Source organism: Nelumbo nucifera, chromosome 3, assembly GCF_055504915.1.
Source record: "Nelumbo nucifera cultivar China Antique chromosome 3, China Antique-T2T, whole genome shotgun sequence".
Taxonomy (NCBI): domain Eukaryota; kingdom Viridiplantae; phylum Streptophyta; class Magnoliopsida; order Proteales; family Nelumbonaceae; genus Nelumbo; species Nelumbo nucifera.
Genome location: NC_142651.1, coordinates 71253092 through 71264938, shown reverse-complemented (window position 1 = coordinate 71264938; position 11847 = coordinate 71253092). Strand labels below are relative to the sequence as shown.

General features: G+C 34.7%; 1 long non-coding RNA gene across 1 annotated transcript; it reads left to right on the top strand.

Annotated features, from left to right (window-relative positions):
* Positions 1-9822: 9822 nt before the first annotated feature.
* On the top strand, positions 9823-11525 carry LOC148801331 (uncharacterized). Its single transcript, XR_016083382.1, has 3 exons — positions 9823-9844; positions 10490-10558; positions 10665-11525. It is a non-coding gene; the product is annotated as an uncharacterized LOC148801331 (long non-coding RNA).
* The last annotated feature ends 322 nt before the right edge of the window (positions 11526-11847 follow it).

Genomic DNA, 11847 nt, shown 5'->3' with positions numbered 1-11847 from the left:
GTGGTTTGTAGTTTGCCACTAATAGTTTAATGTGTTTTTCGTTAGGATTTTTGATGACTTTTCTCATTATGAAATTGCCAGTGCTTTGAAATATTTCGATATGAAATACGGAAACTTTTTTTTTGATCATTAAAAGTTTAGGTTAGTTGGTTTTGAACATTCACGTTTACATCGCCAGAAATGGATTAGTTGGAATCGGTTCCTATAAGTTCTGTTTGGCACTTACAAGTCTGAGTGAGTGGATTTAGCTTATTTAGAGAGATTTAACAAGTTCGTCTAAGTGAAAGTGGTGATTTTAGTGGGGTAATATGCTCGGTATTTGTTGGTTGATGTTATTTATATCAAGTCATGTCTCAATTATTCTATATGTTGTTTAAATGGGATTGTTTGGATTGATCGTTTTTTATTTGCTTTGTTTTGATTTGAGTAGGAAAAGTTTCACTTTTTGATGGAGTTGAATTGATTTCCCAAATTCTTTAAATATGTTGGTTTTGTTTAACTTAGATTTTGGAGAATATCTGATCCGTGGTATAAGTTATATAGTGGGTTTGTTTAATTAACAATAGTGTGATTAGAGTTTTAATAAGCTTTATTCTTGTGGGTTAAATTGATCAAGTCAAGTTTCATCTTTTGTTTATTTTAGATTGTGTTGACGGGACGGTTTGGATCGACGAACGTTTATTTATTTTATTTTCCTACGAGTTGGTCTATTTTATTTTGTTGAGGAGTTTACCTGATTTCCTATTTTATTTAGGTATGCCGGGTTCTTTTCTGTTGGTATGGGGATTTTGTTTTGCTAATATGCTTTGTTTGTGGGTGTTGATTTGATTGATGTTTGAATGGTTTGCCACGACTTGGTAGTTTTGGAAATTCTGTATTTTCTCCTACCTAAGTTTGGCCCAGGATTAGGAAGAATGGGTTTGATTAAGTTTATCTATATTCGATATCTACCAGATGGTTTTTTCTATGTTGACTTTGATTCATTTGCATCAGCGTTGGTTGGTTAGAAAGGGAATAATCTCAAATTGTCTTCATCTTGTTTCATTTGGATTGACTATTGTTTATTTTTTGAATTGATAGATTGGGACGGTTTGGATAGTTTTGGATTGTTTGGATTGATTTCAGCTATGGTCTTCTTTGATGGCATCGTTATGAGAAGCTAATATATAGCTCTGGTTGGATTTTTTAAATAAAGTGGATAATTTCTTCCTATGCTTCTGTTTTATCGGTTACGGAATGATGGTTTGGGCAGACATGAAATGGTTTTGTTGATTCCAATTTGGGTTGGCCATATTGCCTTTTGTCACTGCTCTATTGTAACAGATTATATTGGGTGGATTGTTTTAAGATGCTGAGAGTGATCGCTGTTTGTAGTTTGGCACTAATAGTTTAATGTGTTTTTCGTTAGGATTTTTGATGACTTTTCTCATTATGAAATTGCCAGTGCTTTGAAATATTTCGATATGAAATATGGAAACTTCTTTTTTGATCATTAAAAGTTTAGGTTAGTTGGTTTTGCACATTCACGTTTACATCGCCATAAATGGATTAGTTGGAATCGGTTCCTATAGGTTTTGTTTTGCACTTACAAGTCTAAGTGGATTTAGCTTATTTAGAGAGAATTAAAAAGTTCGTCTAAGTGAAAGTGGTGATTTTAGTGGGGTAATATGCTCGGTATTTGTTGGTTAATGTGATTTATATCAAGTCATGTCTCAATTATTCTATATGTTGTTTAAATGGGATTGTTTGGATTGGTCCGTTTTTATTTGCTTTGTTTTGATTTGAGTAGGAAATGTTTCAGTTTTTCAGGGAGTTGAATTGGTTTCCCAAATTCTCTAAATATGTTGGTTTTGTTTAACTTAGATTTTGGAGAATATCCGACCCGTGGTATAAGTTATAGTGTGTTTGTTTAATTAACAATAGTGTGATTAGAGTTTTAATAAGCTCTATTTTTGTGGGTTAAATTGATTAAGTCAAGTTTCTTTTTTTTTGTTTATTTTAGATTTTGTTGACGGGACGGTTTGGATCGATGAACGTTTATTTGTTTTATTTTCCTACGAGTTGGTCTATTTTATTTTATTGAGGATTTGACCTGATTTCCTATTTTATTTAGGTATGCCGGGTTCTTTTCTATTAGTAAGGGGATTTTGTTTTGCTAATATGCTTTGTTAGTGGGTATTGATTTGATTGATGTTTGAATGGTTTGCCACGACTTGGTTAGTTTTGGAAAATCTGTATTTCCTCCTACCTAGGTTTGGCCCAGGATTAGGAAAAATGGGTTTGATTAAGTTTTAGTTATATTCGATATCTACCAGATGATTTTCTCTATGTTGAGTTTGATTCATTTGCATCAGGTTGGTTGGTTAGAAAGGGAATAATCTCAAATTGTCCTCATCTTGTTTCGTGTGGATTGAGTCTTGTTTAGTTTTTGAAGTGATAGATTAGGATGGTTTGGATAGTTTTGGATTGATTCAGCTACGGTCTTTTTTGATGGCATCGTTATGGGAAGCTAATCTATAGTTCTGGTTGGATTTTTTAAATAAAGTGGATAATTTCATCCTATGCTTCTGTTTTATCGGTTACGGAATGATAGTTTGGGCCGACATGAAATGGTTGTGTTGATTCCAATTTGGGTTGGCCATGTTGGCTTTTTGTTAGTGCTCTGTTGTAACATACTATACTGGTTGGATTGTTTTAAGATGTTGAGAGTGATCGCTGTTTGTAGTTTGGCACTAATTGTTTGATGTGTTTTTCGTTAGGATTTTTGGTGACTTTTCTCATTATGAAATTGCTAGTGTTTTGAACCATTTTGATATGAAATACGAAAACTTCTTTTCTGATCATTATAAGTTTAGGTTAGTTGGTTTGGCACATGCACGCTTACATCGCCGGAAATGGATTAGTTGGAATCGGTTCCTATAGGTTCTGTTTGGCATTTACAAGTCTGAGTGAGTGGATTTAGCTTATTTAGAAAGATTTAAAAGGTTCGTCTAAGTGAAAGTGGTGATTTTAGTGGGGTAATATGCTCGGTATTTTTTGGTTGATGTGATTTATATCAAGTCATGTCTCAACTATTCTGTATGTTGTTTAAATGGGATTGTTTGGATTGGTCGTTTTTTATTTGCTTTGTTTTGATTTGAGTAGGAAAGGTTTCACTTTTTGATGGAGTTGAGTTGATTTCCCAAATTCTCTAAATATGTTGGTTTTGTTTAACTTAGATGGGAGAATATCCGACCCGTGGTATAAGTTATAGTGGGTTTGTTTAATTAACAATAGTGTGATTAGAATTTTAATAAGCTCTATTCTTGTGGGTTAAATTGATCAAGTCAAGTTTTCATCTTTTGTTTATTTTAGATTGTGCTGACGGGATGGTTTGGATCGATGAATGTTTATTTGTTTTATTTTCCTACGAGTTGGTCTATTTTATTTTGTTGAGGAGTTGACCTGATTTCCTATTTTATTTAGGTATGCCGGGTTGTTTTCTGTTAGTAACGGGATTTTGTTTTGCTAATATGCTTTGTGAATGGGTGTTGATTTGATTGATGTTTGAATGGTTTGCCACGGCTTGGTTAGTTTTGGAAATTCTTTATTTGCTTCTACCTAGGTTTGGCCTAGCATTAGGAAGAATGTGTTTGATTAAGTTTATCTATATTCGATATCTACTAGATGGTTTTCTCTATGTTGAGTTTGTTTCATTTGCATAAGGGTTGGTTGGTTAAAAAGGGAATAATCTCAAATTGTCCTCATCTTGTTTCGTGTGGATTGATTCTTGTTTAGTTTTTGAATTGATAGATTAGGACGGTTCGGATAGTTTTGGATTGTTTGGATTGTTTTCAGCTACGATTTTCTTTGATGGCATCGTTATGGGAAGCTAGTGTATAGCTCTGGTTGGATTTTTTAAATAAAGTGGATAATTTCTTCCTATGCTTCTGTTTTATCGGTTACAGAATGATGGTTTGGGCAGACATGAAATGGTTGTGTTGATTCCAATTTGGGTTGCCATGTTGATTTTTGTTAGTGCTCTGTTGTAACAGACTATATTGGATGGATTGTTTTAAGATGCTGAGAGTGATCGCTGTTTGTAGTTTGGCACTAATAGTTTAATGTGTTTTTCGTTAGGATTTTTATTTGTTTTATTTTCTTTCGAATTGGTCTATTTTAATTTGTTGAGGAATTGACCTGATTTCCTAATTTATTTATGTATGTCGGGTTCTTTTCTGTTAGTAAGGGGATTTTGTTTTGCTAATATGTTTTATTAGTGGGTATTGATTTGATTGATGTTTGAATGGTATGCCACGGCTTGGTTAGTTTTGGAAAATCTGTATTTCCTCCTATCTAGTTTTGGCCCAGGATTAGGAAGAATGGGTTTGATTAAGTTTAGCTATATTCGATATCTACCAGATGTTTTTCTCTATGTTGAGTTTGATTCATTTGCATCAGGGTTGGTTGGTTAGAAAGGGAATAATCTCAAATTGTCCTCATCTTGTTTCGTGTGGATTGACTCTTGTTTAGTTTTCGAATTGATAGATTAGGACGGTTTGGATAGTTTTGGATTGTTTGGATTGATTTCAGCTACGGTCTTTTTTGATGGCATCGTTATGGAAAGCTAATCTATAGCCCCGATTGGATTTTTTAAAGAAAGTGGATAATTTCTTCCTATGCTTCTGTGTTTTCGGTTACGGAATGTGGTTTGGGCCGGCATGAAATGGTTGTGTTGATTCCAATTTGGGTTTGCCATGTTCGCTTTTGTTAGTGCTCTGTTGTAACAGAATATATTGGGTTGATTGTTTTAAGATGCTGAGAGTGATCGCTGTTCGTAGTTTGGCACTAATAGTTTAATGTGTTTTTCGTTAGGATTTTTGATGATTTTTCTCATTATGAAATTGCCAGTGCTTTGAAATATTTTGATATGAAATATGAAAATTTCTTTTTTGAACTTTAAAAGTTTAGGTTAGTTGGTTTGGCACATGCACGTTTACATCGCCGGAAATGGATTAGTTGGAATCAGTTCCTTTAAGTTATGTTTGGCACTTACAAGTCTGAGTGAGTGGATTTAGTTTATTTAGGGAGATTTAAAAAGTTCGTCTAAGTGAAAGTGTTGATTTTAGTGGGGTAATATGCTCAGTATTTGTTGGTTGATGTGATTTATATCAAGTTATGTCTCAATTATTCTGTTGGTTTTTTAAATGGGATTGTCTGGATTGGTCATTTTTTATTTGCTTTTTTTGATTTGAGTAGGAAAGGTTTCACTTTTTGAGGGAGTTGAATTGATTTCCCAAATTCTCTAAATATGTTGGTTTTGTTTAACTTAGATTTGAGAGAATATCCGGCCCGTGGTATAAGTTATAGTGGGTTTGTTTAATTAACAAAAGTGTGATTAGAATTTTAATAAGCTCTATTCTTGTGGGTTAATTTGATTAAGTAAAATTTATTCTTTTGTTTATTTTAGATTGTGTTGACGGGACGATTTGGATCGATGAACCTTTATTTGCTTTATTTTCCTATGAGTTGGTCTATTTTATTTTGTTGAGGAGTTGACCTTATTTCCTATTTTATTTAGGTATATCGAGTTTTTTTTCTGTTAGTAAGGGGATTTTATTTTGCTAATATGCTTTGTTAGTGGGTGTTGATTTGAATGATGTTTGAATGGTTTGCCACGGCTTGGTTAGTTTTGGGAAATCTGTATTTTCTCCTACCTAAGTTTGGCCCAGGATAAGGAAAATTGGGTTTGATTAAGTTTAACTATATTCGATATCTACTAGATGGTTTTTTTCTATGTTGAGTTTGATTCATTTGCATCCGGGTTGATTGGTTAGAAAGGGAATAATCTCAAATTGTCCTCATCTTGTTTTGTGTGGATTGACTCTTGTTTAGTTTTTGAATTGATAGATTAGGACGGTTTGGATAGTTTTGGACTGTTTGGATTGATTTCAGCTACAGTTTTTTTTTGATGGCATCGTTATGGGAAGCTAATCTATAGCTTTGGTTGGATTTTTTTTAATAAACTGGATAATTTCTTACTATGCTTCTGTATTATCGGTTACGCAATGATGGTTTGGGCCGCCATGAAATGGTAGTCTTGATTCCAATTTTGGGTTTGCCATGTTGGCTTTTGTTTGTGCTCTGTTGTAACAGACTATATTGGGTGGATTGTTTTAATATGCTGAGAGTGATCGCAGTTTGAAGTTTGGCTCTAATAGTTTAATGTGTTTTTTGTTAGGATTTTTGATGATTTTTCTCATTATGAAATTGCTAGTGCTTTGAAATATTTCGATATGAAATACGAAAATTTCTTTTTTGATCATTAAAAGTTTAGGTTAGTTGGTTTGGCACATGCACGTTTACATCTCCGCAAATGGATTAGTTGCAATCGGTTCGTATAAGTTCTGTTTGGCACTTACAAATCTAAGTGAGTGGATTTAGTTTATTTAGGGAGATTTAAAAGGTTCGTCTAAGTGAAAGTGGTGATTTTAGTGGGTTAATATGCTCAGTATTTGTCGGTTGATGTGATTTATATCATGTTATGTCTCAATTATTCTGTAGGTTGTTTAAATGGGATTGTCTGGATTGGTCGTTTTTTATTTGCTTTGTTTTGATTTGAGTAGGAAAGGTTTCACTTTTTGATGGAATTGAATTGATTTCCCAAATTCTATAAATATGTTGGTTTTGTTTAACTTAGATTTGGGAGAATATCCGGCCCATGGTACATGTTACAGTGGGTTTGTTTAATTAACAATAGTGTTATAAGAATTTTAATAAGCTCTATTCTTGTGGGTTAAATTGATTAAGTAAAATTTCTTCTTTTATTTATTTTAGATTGTGTTGACGGGACGGTTTGGATCGATGAACGTTTATTTGTTTTATTTTCCTACGAGTTGGTCTATTTTATTTTGTTGAGGAGTTGACCTGATTTACTACTTTATTTAGGTATGACGGGTTTTTTTTCTGTTAGTAAGGGGATTTTGTTTTGCTAATATGCTTTGTTAGTGGGTGTTGATTTGATTGATGTTTCAATGGTTTGCCTCGGCTTGGTTAGTTTTGGAAATTCTTTATTTGCTCCTACCTAGGTTTGGCCCAGGATTAGGAAGACTGGGTTTGATTAGGTTTATCTATATTCTAATTTAAACGAAACTAGCATGCCCACAAAAAACTTGGAAATCAACTCACCCTCATTAAAAGATGGAACTATACCTACTAAAAGTAAAATAAAGCCAATGAACCTGCATCATTCCAAACAATCCATCCTATACAACCTAAAACAAATCAAAGCTAAAACAAGAACTTAATCAATTTAACCAACAAGAACCAAGCTTATTTCTACTCTAAACTCACTAAATTAAACAAGCCCAGCATATTTAGATAGAGTAGAAAATTAACTCAATTCCTTTATAAGATTAAAACAGACCTATTAAAAGAACCATATCTTGATAAACTAAGTCCACTCACTCAAAATTATAAGTTCCATAATTATTCAAACAACTTATTATATCACTCACAACGGAAGGGTTGTTAAAAGCCAAAGCAAAAACAAAGTCATAATCACTTCAAATAACAACAACCAAGCTTATTACTACTCTAAAATGACTAACTTAAACAATCCCAGCAGATTTAGAGAAAGTAGAAAATGAACTCGACTCCTTTAAAAGATTAAAACATAGATATTAAAATAAAAAATAAAAGCAAATAAACTAGGATCAATCCAAACAATTCCGTTAAACAAATTAAACAAATGAAAGCAAAAATTTACACAGTTCCTTCAACCAATAAGAAAGAAGCATATTACAAGTCTAAACTTATTATTCTAACTTAAACGAACCCATTAAATTAAGATAAATTAAATCAACTCACTTATTATAACTGGCAATAAAACCATACAAGCAGAGTCATAGAATAGATAACCTACAGAGCCTTTTGGGTAACCTACAAATAGGCAACGGCTGGTCTTGGATTCCAACTTGTCTGCACTCGTTCTTTTAACGTGTGCTGGACAACCCCAAATCTTCAAGTGTCTGACACTTGGCTTCTTTCCGGTCCAAAGTTCATATGGAGTATTCAAAACTGATTTGGTTGGAACCCAATTCAGCACATAGATCGCAGTCTCCAATGTGTAGCCCCAAAAGGATGTGGGTAACTCTGAGTGTATGAGAAGCGACTGGACCATATCCAATAAGGTCCTATTCCTCCTCTCTAAAACACCGTTAAGTTATGGTGTAGCAGGAGGAGTTAATTGTGATACTATCCCATTGTCCTTTAAGTAGTCCCTGAATTCGTCAGAGAGATACTCGCCACCTCAATCTGATCGAAGGGCTTTAATTTCTCTCCCTAACTGTTTCTCGACTTCTTGTCTAAACTCTTTGAACTTTTCAAAGGATTCAGACTTGTGTCTCTTTAGGTACACGTAACCATATCGTGAAAAATCATCTGTGAAGGTGATGAAATACACGTGTTGATTTCGTGTCCTAACACTCAGGGGACCCCATACATCAGTATGTATTAGGTCAAGTGTGCCTGTACATCTTTCAGGCTTACCGTTAAATGGCCGTTTTGTCATCTTGCCTTGTAGGCAAGGCTCACAAGTGGGAAGATCTTCTACAGTTAAAAAATCCAAAGGACCATCCTTTACCAACCTTGTGATTCGGTCAACACCGATGTGGCCAAGTCGGTAATGCCACAAACATGTGGGATTAACTGTATCACGGGCTCTCTTCTTGGGGATTTCAGTCGACGTAGTTTCGGTTATGTTAGTTTCTAGAGAAGGATGTAGAACATAGAGACCGTTCTCCAGTTTCCCGTATGCGATGAATCTGTTATTTCTTTTAATAGTAATTGTATTACTAAAGAAGACAGAATAACCATCTACACACAGTTTTGAGACAGAAATCAAATTTCTCCTTAAATTTTGCACATAAAGACAATCTTTCAGTACAATAATTGTTCCTTCTCTAAAAAATAACTCCACGGTTCCTATGGCCGCAACTGCAACAGTTGCATTAGTCCCCAAGTAGAGTGTGACTTCTCCTTCACTCAGCCTTCTGCTTACTTTGAACCCCTGCAGTGAATTACACGCATGAGTTGAAGCCCTGGAGTCAATACACCAGGACGTAGAAGCTACCAACAAATTGGTTTCTATAACACAAGTTTCGAAGTTACCTTTCTTGGATTCCAGGTAGGCAAGACAATTCCTTTTCCAGTGGCCGGTCTTCTTGCAGAAGTGACAGGCATCCGATGCTTTGTCTTTCTTCTGCTTCTTGCCCTTTGTGGCTTTCTTCTGAGGCTTCTTTGCCTTCCTCTTTCTCTTGCCTGTCTTGCCAGCTTCAACAAGCATGGCTACAGGCTCATCCTTTCTAATCAGTTTTTCAGCTCTTTGCAACATATTGCTGAGCTCTTGCAAGCTGACATTCAGCTTGTTCATGTTATAGTTCATGATGAACGGATTAAAGGAAGGAGGCAAAGAGTTAAGGATAGCATCTATCTGGGTTGCAAGGTCCAGTCCGGGTCTAAGAGCCTCCAGTTCGTTGATGTATCCCATATCATAGAAAGATCATTCGCTAGATCCTTCCACTAATGATCTCTTCGAGATTGTAAAAGATGGCCTTCTTCTATGGTGATTTCCCTATTAAGCCCTTTGCTTTAATTTGAGTTTGGAGATGGTTTTCTTTCTTGGTTTTGGGGCTTTGTAATCTGAAGGCATATTCTTTGATGTAGTAAACTTATCAATGTGGCAGTCCCTGGGACACTGATGAACGAGCAATCAATACAAAGAGGTTGCTGAACCCTTGGGAAAGGAATGAAAGGCTATTGGATGTACAATAGTTAATATAGGCACGCAGGACTTCATTGAAGGGTAAGTATACATGCTGTTTCAGTCGTTAGTTCTTTTCTATTTTTAAGAATATTTTGGTCCTGTCACTAGTTTTTTGATAGTTTTCTGAATATTCTGTTCCATGCCAAAGTACAAAGAAGTAAAACTTATTAACCTAATATTCTATTAGGTTCTTTTCATATGAACCCTGAAGATTATCTAAAAAGTGCATGATAGAAAGCCTGTAAACTTCAAACAAGATTGGAGTTTGCTATCTATGTTTATTTCATTATTCTCCCCTTGCTTGTACAATAGTCGATACCATATGCTCGGTAAGTACAATACTAAGTTACATGTTTTGTGCTGTTGCACTGCACATTCTTTTTTCTTTATTTGGTACTTCTGACGACTTTGGTTGGATTTTTGTTATTTTCTTCCTCTATAATTACGTTGGCATATTGCAATCTATGAACAAATGTATATTTTGAGATGGATTTTTGTTGCATCATGTTGATTTTGATTAAATTTCTTTAGACTTTAGAGTGTCAAGTCTTGATTATGGACTGTAATTGTTTGAAAGCCATTTTTCTATTTTGACTTTTGAGCACATGGTGATGATACAAACTGAAAATTATATAAGTAATATTTTCTATAATTGAAACAATTACTTTGATGTTTTAACCTTAGATACAACTATGGGCGGACCTCAATTTGAGGAAAACACCTCAATTGGTGGAGTTAGTTGATGATAATAAGGTGAAATAGCCTTTTTATAGAAGTTTTCTTTTTATTTGTGATTTTTTATGAAATGTTATTTGCTACTTTTTAGTTCATATGTTGTATTTTGTTCATAAATCGTTAGGATGTGGAGGAGCTGATGAATCAACCACCTGAGAAGATCTTATTGAGATGGATGAACTTTCAACTGACTTTCTCAGCAGATGTGAAGGTAAGTTAAAATTGGGTTAATAGATTCCTCTTTTCTTTATTTCGTTTGTGTGTTCATAATCACTATAACCTACCTTTGACTTTCTCAGCAGCTTGAAAACTTAATATGGTAGTGTACTATCTCAAAGTGGATATGAGATATCTGAAACAAGTGGTTCATCGAAACTTGAAATCCCATTTAGTTATATTTGGCAGTTAGAACTAAAAGATGCTTTATAACTCAATTTTATTTCATCCCACTTGGTGCTTGAATCCCAAAAACCAGAAACCAGAAACCAGGCTGAATGTTTCATTGAGTTAATTGAAATCACTTAGTAGTAAGCACTTTCCAGTTTCCATACTTTGAACGCTAGAACATGCCTCCTTTTCTGATCAGTAATTGGAAGGCCCTCTTCCTCCTCCTTGCACAAATATAACAAAAGCAAGTGTGCAATTAGTGAGCATATGCAATTGCAACTTGTTTAAATCTCAACATTAGGACAAGCTCTTTGTAGTAACAGCATCAAATGCATCAAAGTTTAGTTTATGCTAATAAGTCATTTGCTCTAATTAACTTTAAAAAGTCTGAAATCATTGCTATCCAAAACTGGTCTTTGGAAGATTTAAATAGCTGGTAAATTCTTGGGATCTCCAAAAAAGGCAAAGTGATATATTGTGTTCTATACCAGAAGTATTCATTTGGCAAGGTTTTTAATAACAAAAAGATGCAAAGGGATGAAGTACTTAGGAATATCCTCTAGTATCAGTGGTAGAGGCTTCATTGAAGCAGGTAAGGGATGATAGCACATGCAATCAAGGGATTAGATGTCTTGATGTAGAGGGCAATGTTGTTCTTCAAAGGAACAACAATGTTTTCTAGTTGAGGAAGTGTTAACTGGAAGGATTGGTGCCAATTTGGGAACCTCCTCCCCCCCATGCTAATATTAATGGCTATCAATAGGTTAGGCCTTAGTTGGGGTTAACCCTGTTCACGGGCCGAGCCAAGTTTGGGTCGGGCTTTACCTTTACATCAATAGAGCATATTCAAGCGCAAGTCCAGGCCTCGACTGAACATTAGGCCACGATATTGGGCCTGAACCCGACCCTCATATAAAGCC